The sequence below is a fragment of the Canis lupus genome, chromosome 10 (genome assembly GCF_003254725.2).
Source record: "Canis lupus dingo isolate Sandy chromosome 10, ASM325472v2, whole genome shotgun sequence".
Lineage (NCBI taxonomy): Eukaryota > Metazoa > Chordata > Mammalia > Carnivora > Canidae > Canis > Canis lupus.
In genome coordinates, this window is record NC_064252.1 from 10393033 (window position 1) to 10407149 (window position 14117).

General features: G+C 43.4%; 1 long non-coding RNA gene across 2 annotated transcripts in view; it reads left to right on the plus strand.

The window, feature by feature from the left end:
* Positions 1 to 14117, plus strand: part of LOC112677892 (uncharacterized) — a 98116-nt gene that overhangs the window by 66218 nt on the left and 17781 nt on the right. The window contains exons 3-4 of one of the 2 annotated variants that reach the window (XR_007413362.1): positions 772 to 860; positions 1830 to 1930. This is a non-coding gene — a long non-coding RNA (uncharacterized LOC112677892). Of the gene's footprint in view, positions 1 to 771; positions 861 to 1829; positions 2500 to 14117 lie in introns of those variants that run through there. The other variant, XR_007413361.1, reaches the window with a different exon arrangement.

Here is a 14117-nt window from a genome sequence, read left to right on the forward strand (position 1 = left end):
TTACTGACCTACCCATATGCACTCTCATCTTTTTCCAATCTACATCCCAAACCATAGCCAGAGTTAGATTTTTTTGAAATTCAAATGTAATTATGACTTTTTTTTCCCACATTCTTCCCCCAATGCTTAAAACATTTCAATGGTTTCCTGATATACTTTAGGATAAAAATGGAACTCTTTAACATGGTGTATCAGTCAGAAGGCACACTCAGTGTTTAGCTGAAAATAATTTACGGAAGAAACTATTGCATAGGTGTGTGTGTGGGGGGGTAGATTTAAGGGGATCAACAAGGAATGGTGGGCCGGCCACACACTGGAGCTGTGCAAAGAGTTGCAGTCATAACAGCCTGTGACCACTGCCACACTCACAGCCCCCCAGCTGGGAGGGGCAGGAAGAAACGTGTGACTGCTTTCCTCTCCCACTTTTTGATGTCCCTCTGGTGCCTGTCGCCTGCTAAACAAAACTGGCAGTCAGAAGGCAGAGGAGCCTAGGTGATGCAGTCATAGGAGTGGGTCCTCCTGGGCACAGATCAGGGAAGAGAAGAGCAGAAAATTGATCTGGGTACAATTATAGGAGAGAATTGTTTCCTGGGCAACACCAGGAAGGGAAGAGCAGAGTTAGCCTCAGTCATTTGAAATTGATTGAAAAATTTTCAAAAGAAACCCACTGATGAGATATCACTGCCTCCCAGCTCGTTCTTTAGATGACACAGTGACAAAGCTGCTTTGGAAGACCTAGAAATAATTACTCTCTTTGTGTGCACCTTGCAGAGAACCCTGGAAGAGGCATCGCTAAGAGAAGCAGGAGGCCCCGCTAAGCATTGTGCGTGGAAACACATAGTTTCCGGGCCGATAGTTTGGTAAGCTGGTTGATCCATCAGCTGAAGGGCAAGACACTTGATTTAGTGATCCCCACCCCTCACCCCCCTCCACGTGGCTTCCACCCCTTTCTTGGTCCTCCCGGTCCGATAGGAGACTCACAAAGTTGGAAGCACTGATCTACTCAGTCTTCATTGACTGAGGGCCAGGACGAGTTCTCGTTTAGACAGCCTCGCAAGGTCACTGGTTGGTATCCTTGCTTTATGCATCTGTTGAAATCTTTGAATCTGACACATTTTACAGAAATTAATTTATCATACATTTCTGAGCACTTGCTATGTTTCATGCACCGTAACAGATGCTGGATGCCATGAAGTCGGATGACCCAAACTCCTTGACTTCTCTTTTTATATGAACTGAGAAATAAATGTCACATTTTTCATCATTAAATTGGAAAGGATCACATGTTTATTTATTTATTTATTTATTTATTTATTTATTTATTTATTGCTTGTGTCCTTAGGCTATTTTTTTTTTTCTACAACAAGAAAGCTACACCCTGTCTGTGGATGGAATCTGGAAAGTAAAAACCCAGGCAGCTGGCATGACTGTGACAAGTTTCCAGGGCAAACCTGTGGTTTGGGAGGCATCTGTGTTTTAAGTGGGCTGGAGATGGGCTGTTTATTTCCCATCTGCAGAGGCAGGCAGTGGCAACAAAGAAAGTTATTGATTCTAGGAATTTGAGACCCATTAAGTCTCTTTCAGAGTGGTGAATGCATTTTAGGCAGGGTGCGGAGGTCCAGACCAGACCACCTCCCGATGGGCTACGCCTTTTCTTCCCTGGATGCTTTCCCGCAAAAAGACATAAAGCACTCTTCACATTATTGAATCAGAGTCGGTATTTCTTTGCACACTCCTCATCATCTTCCCTCTTCCTCGTGTTTGATACCAGGGACGTAGATATCAATGTTGCGTCCCCTGAACAGACTTTTCCTTCATCACACTGACAGTGTCCTGTGCCCTGGGGACGGAGGGGACGTAGGTGAATGACCCCAGATCCCTGGTGATCGCAGTCCAATGGAGGAGTCAGAATATAAGCCGGAATAATAAGGTGAGTGCTGGGACAGAGGGGAGTGATCCGTAGAGCTGGAAAGCAGAAGAGGAGGATGAATTCTCCCGGCGGGGGCTTTTCAGAGGAAGTGACCCTACACTGAGCTTTAGAGGAAGGGCTTATAGGAATTCTGGAAGCATCAGAAGAGGGATGGGCCTCGTAGACACAGGAACTATAAAAGTAAAGCATGGGAAGATGAGGGAGCCTGGGCTGCACAGGAAACTGGAAGCAGGTGTAGACTGCAGTGTTTCCCAAACTGTGTTCCAGGGAACCTGGTTCCTCGTTGTTCCTTGCACAAAAAAAGTTTGAGGAGCTTGGACTGAACAAACTTGGGGTTCCTAAACAGCTTTCCCTTTTTAAGTGCATGCTCGTGGGACACCCAGGTGGCTCAGAGGTTGAGGGTCTACCTTGGGCCCAGGGTGTGATCCTGGAGTCCCCGGATCAAGTCCCACATTGGGCTCCCTGCAGGGAGCTTGCTCCCTCTGCTTCTGTCTCTGCCTCTCTCTGTGTGTCTCTCATGAATAAATAAATAAAATCTTTCTAAATAAATAAATACATAAATAAATAAATTCTTGATGTGTTTATTTTTTAATAATAAAATTTATTTATTATTGGTGTTCAATTTGCCAACATACAGAATAACACCCAGTGCTCATCCCGTCAAGTGCTCCACACAGTGCCTGTCACCCATTCACCCCCACCCCCCCCACCCTCCTCCCCTTCCATCACCCCTAGTTCGTTTCCCAGAGTTGGGAGTCTTTATGTTCTGTCTCCCATTCTGGTATTTCCCAAACATTTCTTCTCTCTTCCCTTCTATTCCCTTTCACTATTATTTATATTCCCCAAATGAATGAGACCATATAATGTGTGTCCTTCTACGATTGACTTACTTCACTCAGCATAATATCCTCCAGTTTCATCCACGTTGAAGCAAATGGTGGGTATTTGTCATTTCTAATGGCTGAGTAATATTCCATTGATCTGTTTATTAATGACATGACTTCCTTCATATGCCAGTGTGCTTTGTGCCTTGTTACTGTCAAGATATAGCACTGTCAGGGGAATCAAACAAGGAGGCAGTGGCCTGGGGTGGCTCTGATGCCCTAGTAGCCTATCCAAAGCCTCAGGCAATCCATATAAATGCCTCTAGGGTAAGAAGAACAATCAATTGCAACCAACCACCTTGGCTTTCCCAAGTAATGTAAGCCAGAGCCAATCAAATAACTTCCTTGCTTTGTTTTCACATCTTATTGATAAAAACTTTGCCCCTGGCTCCTGTTGGTAGAGCACTCCTAACTACTAATTTGGCATTGAATCAAATTGATTTTTGCACAAATAAACTCCTAAAAAATTTATTATGCCTCAGTTTATCTTTCAACAGTGTGACAAGCTGTCCAGATTGCACTGTCCACAGGGCCATTTGTTCACGGCACATCTACTTGGGAAATGCTGGGTAGAGCACAGGATGCTTATGGGAGAGTGGTCAGAAATGAGCCTGGTGAGGATGGTGAATGGTAAAGTGTAAAGCCAGTACCATGCTAACTATTTGTGGATATAGGAGAGATTTGAAGGATTCCTTTAAAATGATGACCCACATGACAAGATGTGCATTTGAGATTGTTACGTTGGAAACAGAGTGGCTGGGACTGGGAGGAACTTTGATAGGAACAAAGGAGATGATTTGTTCTCCCTTCCTTCCTTCCTTCCTTCCTACCTTCCTTCCTTCCTTCCTTCCTTCCTTCCTTCCCTTCTTCCTTCCAGGATGTATCAAGTGACCACAGCATGCCAAGCAATGTTCCAACACTGACCAGAGCAGACAAAAGGCAATGCTCTGCTGGAACTTACATTCTAGTGGAGAGGGACAGATACAGACTGAGAGAGTGTGGGTGGAAGGATGCCACTATTTTAAAGAGGATGGTCAGGGAAGGCTGTGAGGGAGAGAGCCTGAGATGTCTAGTAGAAGATCACTCCGGGCAGAGAGCTAGTGCAATGACCTGAGGTGGTGGTTGTGCTAAATTCAAGGTGACCATGGGGCATCTATGTAGAGACATCCAAAAGGCAGATTAATATATAGAAGAGGAATTCACAGAAGAGGTTTAACTCAAGACCTAGGCTTGGGAATCATTTGCATACTGTTTCCATCTGAAGGGATGGGAGTGGTCAGAATGGGAGGAGGGGCAGAGCAAGAATGCACTCCTGGGACAGAAGGTAAAACCAGTCAGAGTTCAAATAGATGGGGTTCCCCGAGTCAGGGAAAGCATGTATCTTATCAGTGGCTGCTTGCACTGACCTTGAGCATCCCCACCAAAGAAGGATGCTCAAGAAGGGGCTTAAAAACCTGAAACCAAATCCACTCGAATGGAGTGGGACAGTTGCCTTATGACACGATAGCTTTCTTTTGTGCAGGGAGAGGTCACTGATCTTTAGTCGGAGAGGACAGAAGCTAAAAAACCAGTATAACTAGACCAGAGCAAGGATTCTCAAGCAGAATAATTTACATTTCACAAAGAGCTGGAGACGTTATCTTTGGGGCAGATCAACCCTGTGGTTTTCTGTCAGTTGTGCAAGCGGAGAGTAAAGACTTTGGAATGGAGAAATTTGAGCTCCAATAAGGCCAAGGTTTTGAGAAGATAATGCAGCATGTTGTTTTAACATGGATAAAGGTGCATCTTTGTAGATTTTGTTTACTTCGTTAGGAGGTAGAAAGGATATTCAGTACGGTGGTGAAGAGCCCAGCTTTTTCAACCAGATGGCCTGGACTCAAATCCCAGCTCTGGATTTACTAAATGTGACTTTAACAAAAAAAAGTTTTAACCTTCTCTGTGCCTCAGTTAGTTCATCTATAGGCTTTTGTTAATAAGAGTCCAGGACTCATAAAGTGGTAGCAAGACGTAGGTTAAATCACATAGAGCGTGGATCATAGGCACTCTAAAAGTTGGCTCAGACTGCCTCTAAATGTATTATAAATTATTGATTATCCCCAGGAAGATTTCTGGTTTTGTCTTTGTCAGGAAATTGGTAAAGGAATATTGGGAGCAGAGACCTTGGGGCCCACCGGCAGGAGGAGATGAGGCCCTATAAGGAGAAAAGAACTCAAAGTGAGTGAGTGGCAAATACAAACCACGCTGAATTTTTAGAACACAGAAGCATCCCCCGGAAATCACCAGGGTTCACCGAGCAGTTCGGACTTCCCAGTATTCAGCAGGTTGGGAAGGGAGGCTTTGTGATTCAGACCTTATCCATCCCTATGGAGTAGAGTCCCGGCAGAGTCAGGGCCGGCTCCTGGCTACCTGTAGATGCCACGGACACAGCTCACCTTGCTCCAAATCTCTGTGGAGGAAAACGTGTCCCTGGGTCTCCAAGGGGAAGATAGGCTTTGATCTCTGCTTCGATGTTCTACAGCACAATTGGATTAAGACAGAAGTAAATGGGGACATCAGGCCAATCTCTGTCACTGGAGATTAAGCAGATGATGACTAATTATCTCTTCCTCTCTGTTTCCGAACCAAATGAAAAGCTTTTGAGATTACCTAGAAGAGCCTTGGGCCGCCATCGCAAGTGATGATGTGTATATCTACACTTTGCCGCTCAAACTAGAAACGAACAGCTTGTCTGGTGTTTGAAAACACATTTGTAAACTCCTGGGGGAACTCTTGAAGCCAGACAGATTCTCAGCTTATTGCCTAATTGTTTTGATTGAAAATCTAGACCACATCCTTTTATTTGACAAAGCGTCCATGTCTCTGGATGTGTATCATACATAGGACTTTTTTTTTACTTTTCCTCATTAAGTGCAGTCAGTGGACTGGTATTTGACAGGAAGGAAGAGAGGGAGGAAGGGAAGGAGGGAGGGAGGGAGATGGATAGATTTCTGGAGCCTTTAAAAACAATCCTGGGATCCCTGGGTGGCTCAGCTGTTTAGCGCCTGCCTTCAGCTCAGGGCATGATCCTGGAGTCCCAGGATCGAGTCCCACATCAGGCTCCCTGCATGGAGCCTGCTTCTCCCTCTGCCTCTCTGTCTCTCATGAATAAATAAATAAAATCTAAAAAAAATAAAAAATAAAAACAATCCTTAAAACTTCTGCCATTTGTTTCTGAATTACTCAGAAAGTCAAGCAAAGAAATGCAAACGTTTCTCATAAAACTGAACACATATCAAGCAGCTGTATTTTCAGAGGTGGTGTGGCCTGTTTTTATCACACGGGCCTCAAAGAGTTTGTAGAAATCTGAGCTTCCAGTCTCAGCTCTAATTTGGATTCCTAGGTTGACAATGAACAAGTGATCTGATTTAGTGCCATTTTGTGACTTGCGGTTTGATGCAGTCCTCCTAGGTGTGTCTCGGGGGCATTTAGAAACACGCTGATGTTGCCAGACAGAGAGCCGAGGGTAGGTGTAAAGTGTTTTCGAAGAATGCAATCTGTAGGCATCTTCTGTTTTTGCTTCACTTTGTGACTTCTTGCAGTGTTTCCTCCCTCATCTAAGATCTTTCCCATTTTAATAGCTATTCAACATCCGAAAGTAAAAATCTCTCTAAGATCTAGACAGAAAATCGTATGTTGCTTTAGGTAATCTTACTCTTTGAACTTCCTTCCTATGTGCCTAATGTAGGACAAGATTCCTTCTTTTTATAGTTTCTGAGCACCTTCTCTTTATGTGTGCGATTTAGCAAATGATGCCTGACAAATCTTTTCCCATAACTTCTAACTATCAAAATGTCCTTTTTGTGAGTCATGTTTTGTTTTTTCAGTTTTTTTTTTTTTTTAACTTTACTTCGGGGGTTTTAGATTTATGTTTAGCATCCTGAGAAATAAAGATTTTTACAATTTAAAAATAAAGCCAACTTCATGCAGAGGACAAAACTCAACACCATAGAGATGCCATCAGAGGCATAAATGGGTTAGGACCTTTGTGCTTGCAGCACTTTTTTTCCCCTGGAAATCCTTCCTTTTTGATTATCCTTTCTCTATTTTATCCTGCTGGTCCTGAAAAATGGGCAGATGCCACACATCCCCATTCTCACTGTGGTAGACCTGAACTAGTACATTACATAGAAACAAATTGTTATGAAATTGAATCCTTGTTTTCTCATTTTTTGGTGGGGGAGGATGGTATGGCTGGGAAGTGGATCTATGTAGAATGAAGGAATCAGCCATTTAAACTGGTTTGGTAATTAGTTAAAGCAAACAACTACTTGTCTATTTTCCCCTTCACTAAATTGACCAGATGTTTGACAGAAATGAGTGATTAATTAAATAAAAATGGCTATTTCAACACATCAAAAAAATCCATAAATGGGTTAGGAAAGGCTCTGGATGAACTCTGCAGTGCCATAAAAGACATGAAAAATCTGGTCTGTGCCTTACTATAGCCATTGCCCACTTGAAAGTAACAGAAATTGACTTAGACAAGCAAAAGGAAAAAGAAAGAGTTCAGTGGAATGAAATTGGAAAATCACAAAGACATAAAGGAATGATTAAAAATAAAAATATAAGAGAGGAAGGCATGAAGGCATCTTCAGGATCTCAACACTTAAGCTCATGAGCCTTTTCTCCAAGAAGCTCTTCAGTATGCTTGAGTTCGAGGTACCCCAGCTTTCTCTAACCCCCAAATTCCTGGGGCTGAGTATCCCATGGCCCCAAGTTTGGTCAGTTGTCTGGTCCCATGGCAATTCTGGCAGGATCCTAGAACACAGCTTTGGTTCTTGGAAAGCCCCCCGTAGAAGTGATCTTGCACTGGCTTGGGCCCTCTGAGAAGTGGATGCAAGGGACTTACTGTGGAAAAACCTGTGGAGCATAAAGGGGAGGAGCAGAGGACATCATAATGCAGGTCTAATCCCTGTGAAGGAGAGAAGGAAGCAAGGTTAAACTGCAAAATCTAAGACTACAACATTAGGAAAGTTTTGGCCAAGCTGATGGGAATCCTTGAGCCAAAGTCCAGAATCAGGAAATTCTTGCAACGTTGCAAGAAGCAGCTGACTTAGGGGCTCCTGGGTGGCTCAGGGGTTGAGCATCTGCCTTTGGTTCTGGTCATGGTTCCCCCCGGTCCTGGGATCAAGTCTCCTCAGGGAGCCCACTTCTCCCTCTGCCTATGTCTCTGCCTTTCTCAAAAATAAATAAATAAAATCTCAAAAAATATAAAAAAGAAGCAGCTGACTTACTATCCCTGACGTACTCAGTCATTGGCTGGGAGCAGCCCACAGGAAGAGTGGTCTTGTGTGTGACTCAGCAGCAGCTGGGGCCACCCAATCAGTTACTTCCTTCACAGCAGGGGATCAGAATTGTGTCTCTCCACGGCTGACACAGAACTGTTCCTCAATAAAAGAGAATCACAGAGAACTGGGAGGTCACCCCAAGAGACGTCCTCTGCATTAACCTTTTGAGATCAACTCTTGAGAATTTAGTGATGCCTCTAGTTGGGGCTCTATTGGTATCAAGCCATGGATCTCACCGAACCCAGTAATTCCTCAGTTCCTACTATATCCATTCAGCTTTGCATTACCCTGTTTTGTCGCATTCTATTTTAAGGTTCTACGCCAGTAAAATAGAGTTGAATCGAATGTCCTCTACAGTGTCACAGGAAAGTCATCCCTTGGGTAATGATACCTGAACGGTCTTGGTTGTTTTGCTTATATAAGTGCACTTACCACTTAGCACCGGTTTGCTCCACTTTCTTGTTTACAGGCAACCACATCTCTAGAGTTACACTTTGGCTACCGCTTCAACAGGCAGAGCATGACTTTGGTGGCAGAAACATCATCACTTGTCAGGAAAGAGATGGAGTTGGGAGAAGGAGGAATCAGGAAAGGGGCATGTTGATGGAAAGTAAAGGCCCCCCTGGGCCCCAGCCCCTTGCATACATACTTTATCTTGGCCTACAAAAGCCTCAAGACTCATCTAATTACAGTCTTAACTTTGCTTTTTCCCTAGCTAGTCACTAAAAGAGCCAAGCCAGCTGCCTTTCTGCAGATTCTATACATACACAGACCCTAAAAGTAAGGTACAGGGGCTAGCTCAAAACTACTCTGTAGGTGCATCTCTGATACCACACACACCACATCTCAGGTCCCCTGTGGGGGTTCATCCGGTCTGCTTGATTCTGAAATGTTTTCCTCTGCAACTTCCAGTTTCTCTTTGCAGTGAGAAGATTTAATAAGTGCTACTTAATTAAATGAGTCTCCCTCAAGGCCTTAAAAGCTCCATTTTCAGATGTTTGTAGTATTTTGTATAAGAGCAACGCTGGCACAAATAGAATTCATATTTGACTTTATTAGTCATGATAAATGGCATAAGCTCCTATAATAAATAACTGCCAAATCTCAGTGATTGCACTTCCAGTGTGGCTGTTTCTAATTGAATGGCTATGCGTTAGCTCTCACCCAAGTGGTGACTCAGTGACCCGGGCCATTTCCATCTTGTGACTCCACTGTATTGAAGTTTCAAAGTCACCCCAGCACCGTCCAACAGGAGACAGGAGGAAGACAATGAGAATGTATTACTGCACATGGGAGATTTTTGTCAGCCATGCTGAAAGGTGGCTTATGTCATTTCTGCATAGATTCCATTCACCATCATTCATCTCATGACCAACTAAACTGTGAGTAGGACTGGGAAATGAAATTAGGTGACTACTAGCTGCAGTCCCTACCAGACTGACTGATAAAAACTGGGAGATAAACTACTGTATCTCCTGGAAAAACTGGCCTTCCCTGCCCTCACATGACAAATAGTTGACCTTTTCCTTCCTCTTCTCCTTTATACCCATATGTCATCTAGGAATAGAACTGACATCCATTCTTTCAAAAAATAATTATTAAGCTCCTGCTGTGTGTGTGCCAGACACGATCCTGGATGATACAGTTGTAAAATAAGATGTGATCTGTGTCTTCAAAGGCTTTTGGTTAGGTCGAAGAGAATGAAAGTTCAATCAACAATTAAAGTGAAGAAGATGCTGTGATGAATCCAGGCTTCCATTCTGAGCAAGAACAAGGGATCTTTAGGTTCCGAGGATCAGAGAGGAGTTGCAAAAAGAGGTAACACTTTAAATTAATGGAATTAATGGAATTTGTTCTTTCAGAACAAAGAAGAGTAATGGGCAGTTCAGGGAGAAAGAATGTTTTGTTTTTTGTTTTTTTTGTTTTTTTTAAGATTTTATTTATTTATTCATGAGAGACACAGAGAGAAGCAGCAGAGACACAGGCAGAGGGAGAAGCAGGCTCCATGCACCGGGAGCCCGACGTGGGATTCGATCCCGGGTCTCCAGGATCGCGCCCTGGGCCAAAGGCAGGCGCCAAACTGCTGCGCCACCCAGGGATCCCGAAAGAATGTTGTATAAGAAGAGAGAGAAGATGTAAAAGTACATGTCATATGAATGGTTTAAGTAACCTGGTACGACTGAGGTGAGGCTAGTCAGGTGAGCAAATGTAGAGATGGGGCTAAAGATAAAGATTGATGGATCATGAAGAACATTTAGGGCTCAGCTGTGGTCTTTGATATGCATGGCAGCCTAATTAAGAGTTTTAAGCACAAAGTGATATGGTTAAAATTTCATTTGATGACAACTTTTGCCATGAAAAGATTATAGATGAATTATCATATGGATTTTAATGTCGTTGTCCTGTGTTTACTGGAAAGGATACTTCTGTTAATCGCTCGAGGACGTGCTTATCTGGCCACAACCCTCTGTGCACTGCAGACATGATAACACTTTATTTTCAAATATGGCTTCCAGTTAAAACATTCTGTTATTGTGATTCAGACTTGCCCTCAGTTTCACAGCTGTCTAAAAAATAACCTCCTTATTTTAGGCTGCTGCGTGCCAAGTTGACATGTCATCCATTTATTAAGTCTGTAAAAATGCTTACCAAGAACCTATTTTGTGCTAAGCACTTGCCAGGAACTGAGTAGGTGGGAGATAGTGTTACAAAGAGAATCGTAGCACTATGGTGGGAAAAGTTCAGGTGCTGAAGCCTAATTCCATCATTTATCACAGGGCGGGAGGGACTCTGAGTAACCTTAGGCAACCTCTCAGAAACTCATCTGAGTTATTATTTTCCAGTTTTCTCTAATGGGGAAAATAATATCTACTTCAGAGTGTTACTGTGAGTGTTCGATAATATCTGTAAAACACTTCAGAGGGCTCAAAAGGGGGGACGTGGAGTATACGTGACATGATCTCCTTGCCTGTGGCAGACACCACTAATCGCTCATGGCACAATTTCCCGCTGAGCCCACACACAACTTGGGGTGATACTTACATGAAAGTAATTTTGTTATAGGACAGTATCAGAGTCATGCCTCATGAATGATCAGGAATAGCAAGGATTTGGGGCGCCTGGGTGGCCCAGCTGGTTAAACATCTGACTCTTGGTTTCTACTCAGGTCGTGATCTTCTGGTCATGACACTGAACCCCACATCCAGCTCTTGCTCAGTGAGGAGTGTGCTTGAGATTCTCTTCCTCACCCTCTCCCTCAGCTCTCTCTCTCTCTCTCTCTCTCTAATATAAATAAATAAATCTTAAAAAAAAAGAAATAGCATGGATTTCAGAGGTGATGTATTAATCTGTATGCAGTAATCAGAAAAAGACTTTTTGCAGGAGGAAGCACATGAGGGAGCCCATGAGATGCAGGATTTCTTTGAATTCCACATTTAGATGACATTTCCAAAGCTTGGCTTCAAGGCCAACTCAAGAGTGTTTCTTCCATCTTCCTCGCACTTGATTTCCTCTACCATAGTTTGTCATATGGAAGTCGCTGGTCATTCTCTATCTTGAGCTAAGCTACTAGAGTTATCTAGCCCTACAATATGTATCAATAAATAATGTTCATATTATTTTAGCCACACAGTATCTTGGGTTGTACTAGATCTTAAAACTCAGGCTAGCAGGTCTAAATCCAGTTCATACCTTTTGTCTTAGCAGAGCTGTTTTGAGTCTGTTCTGTACATGAATGGTTCAAGAGTGACTGAGGTAACAGCAGACAGAATTTGGTGAGCCCTCTCTGACCATTTTCCTTACAGGGCTTCCCCGGGCCCTTTGGTGGTGAGTTTCCTCATATTTGTTCTCTTGAGTCTCCAGGACAAAAAGACTGTGGTTTTTCCACCCATGCCCCTACTGTCGCTAAATCGCTGCTGACTATACCTGGTCCCAGGCTGAAGACAATAATGGAAACCACTCTATTTACTCCATTCCTTTGAGCATGGAGTTCCTGTAAGAATCCAGTTGCCTTGGGGCACTTGAGTGACTCGGTTAAGCATCTGACTCTTGATTTTGGCTCAGGTCATGAGCTCAGGGTCATGAGATCTGGCCCTGCATGGGCTCCTCGTTCAGCGGAGAGTCTGCTGGAGAGTCTCTCTTTCCTTCTCCCTCTGCCCCTCCCCCAGCTCCTTCTCAAATAAATCTTAAAAAAAAAAAGAATCTGTTGGCCTCGTTGCAGTCCCTAGTGATTTCAGCCAGCTACTTTTTTACCTGTGCCCAGAGTTTATAGCTCTCTATAGGAGGATCTGTGCTTACTCAGCAGTTACCCTATGTTTTCTCTATAACCAGCTTGTAACTGGTAAATTGGGATTTTGCCTATGTGGATGTGATCCCATGATTGCCTGCAAGAATTTCAACTTCAGATACTGATTACTCTTAGCTAAATGACAATGAAGATTTCCATTTTAATTCTTATTAAATTCAGTGCAAATTGATGCAGACTGCATGCCGCATACAAGAAATGGTAGACTAGCTATGACTTACATTTAGAATGTAACTAAAATTAAGGTAAAGCTTTTGAAAGGAAATAAATTGAGCCTAAGGAATAATTCCATTTGGTGTTGATACCCACTTAATTTTAAAGAGAATAATATTTATATATAAACAGTACCTGAAAATTATTTCGCTTTCATTGAGATTCCAAGAGTGTCATCTGATCACTAGGTACATCAGTGCCTTGGGCCTGTCTTGCTTTCTTATTTTTAACAAGAGCCAGGACAGGAACTGCATGATGATTATCTGTCGCAGTCATTAGCTAAGCTGTTTTGGAGAGGAATTCTAATGATACAGAAAATCTGGTTAGTGCAGACACCAACTCCCAAACTTAACTGTATGTTTCCTCACTTATAAATAAATCTCATTTGACTGTGGCCAAACTACTCAAAAAGAATTTTTTCCTCCGTTTCCTCAACCATGATAGCTAGACTTGCAGGGTTTGGGGTAAAAAGAGATGAATGAAGGAAAAGAAAGTAGTCAGCAGAGTGCTGAGCACGTATCTGGTTAGTAAAATATCCATGGCGAGAGGTGAGAGGTTTTGTAATGTGGTCAGCACTTGGCGGGGCTGAAATGCATTCCCCAGAATTCCCTTTCCTGGGCACTTCCCCCTGGGGTGGCCTACAAAGGAGAGTCCAGCGGGCTATTACTTAGTGGGCAAAATGAAGCAGCTACCATCCTGTCGTTCACACACATTGTTGTTGAGTCGCTCATCTTGTTGGCATGAGATAGCGGATGAGCCCACTACTTCCCTCCTTCTTCCAGAACCTTCTTCAGCTTCCCTGAGCCATTGTGTGTTTCCTTCCTGGACTAAGGATCCCCATTTCTGCAGGATGGCCAAATCATTAAGGCCAGAGATAACGGAAACTAGAGGGAGTCTCAGTCCCTCCCTGCGGCCTCCAGGTCCTACTGTTGGGTTTCCACCTGTCCTGATTCTCCCTGGTTCTATGTCTGTCTTCTCTTGCTCACTCACCTGACTGTGGCTTCAAGCTCCAGGGCCAGACAGGGGGGCAATGGATGCCCACAGACTGCTGAACCACATCTCGCAATTGTGTGAAGTCTAATCTCTATGACACATGGCTCTCTCTCTCTCTCTCTACACACACACACACACACACACACACACACACACACACACACCATATCTGCTTCTCTGAATGCTGCTACATGCAAACAGTAGTTGAGAGTCCTTCCATCAGTAATCCTCAAATTCAGCTAAAAATCCTCCTTGACTGGCTATGACCATGACTTACTGTTAATAAGGTGCATGGGCGCCCTTGGAAAGACCATAGTTTTCTGTTACTGAAAGTATCTGAAGAGCACCAACCCCTCTAATAGTAATTAAAATAAGATTAATGGACGCTTCTCGAGTATTTCCTATCCTACTGGTCAGGGACCATTTCACATGTGTCCTAAGAACTCTGTGAAGTAGGCTTTCGCATC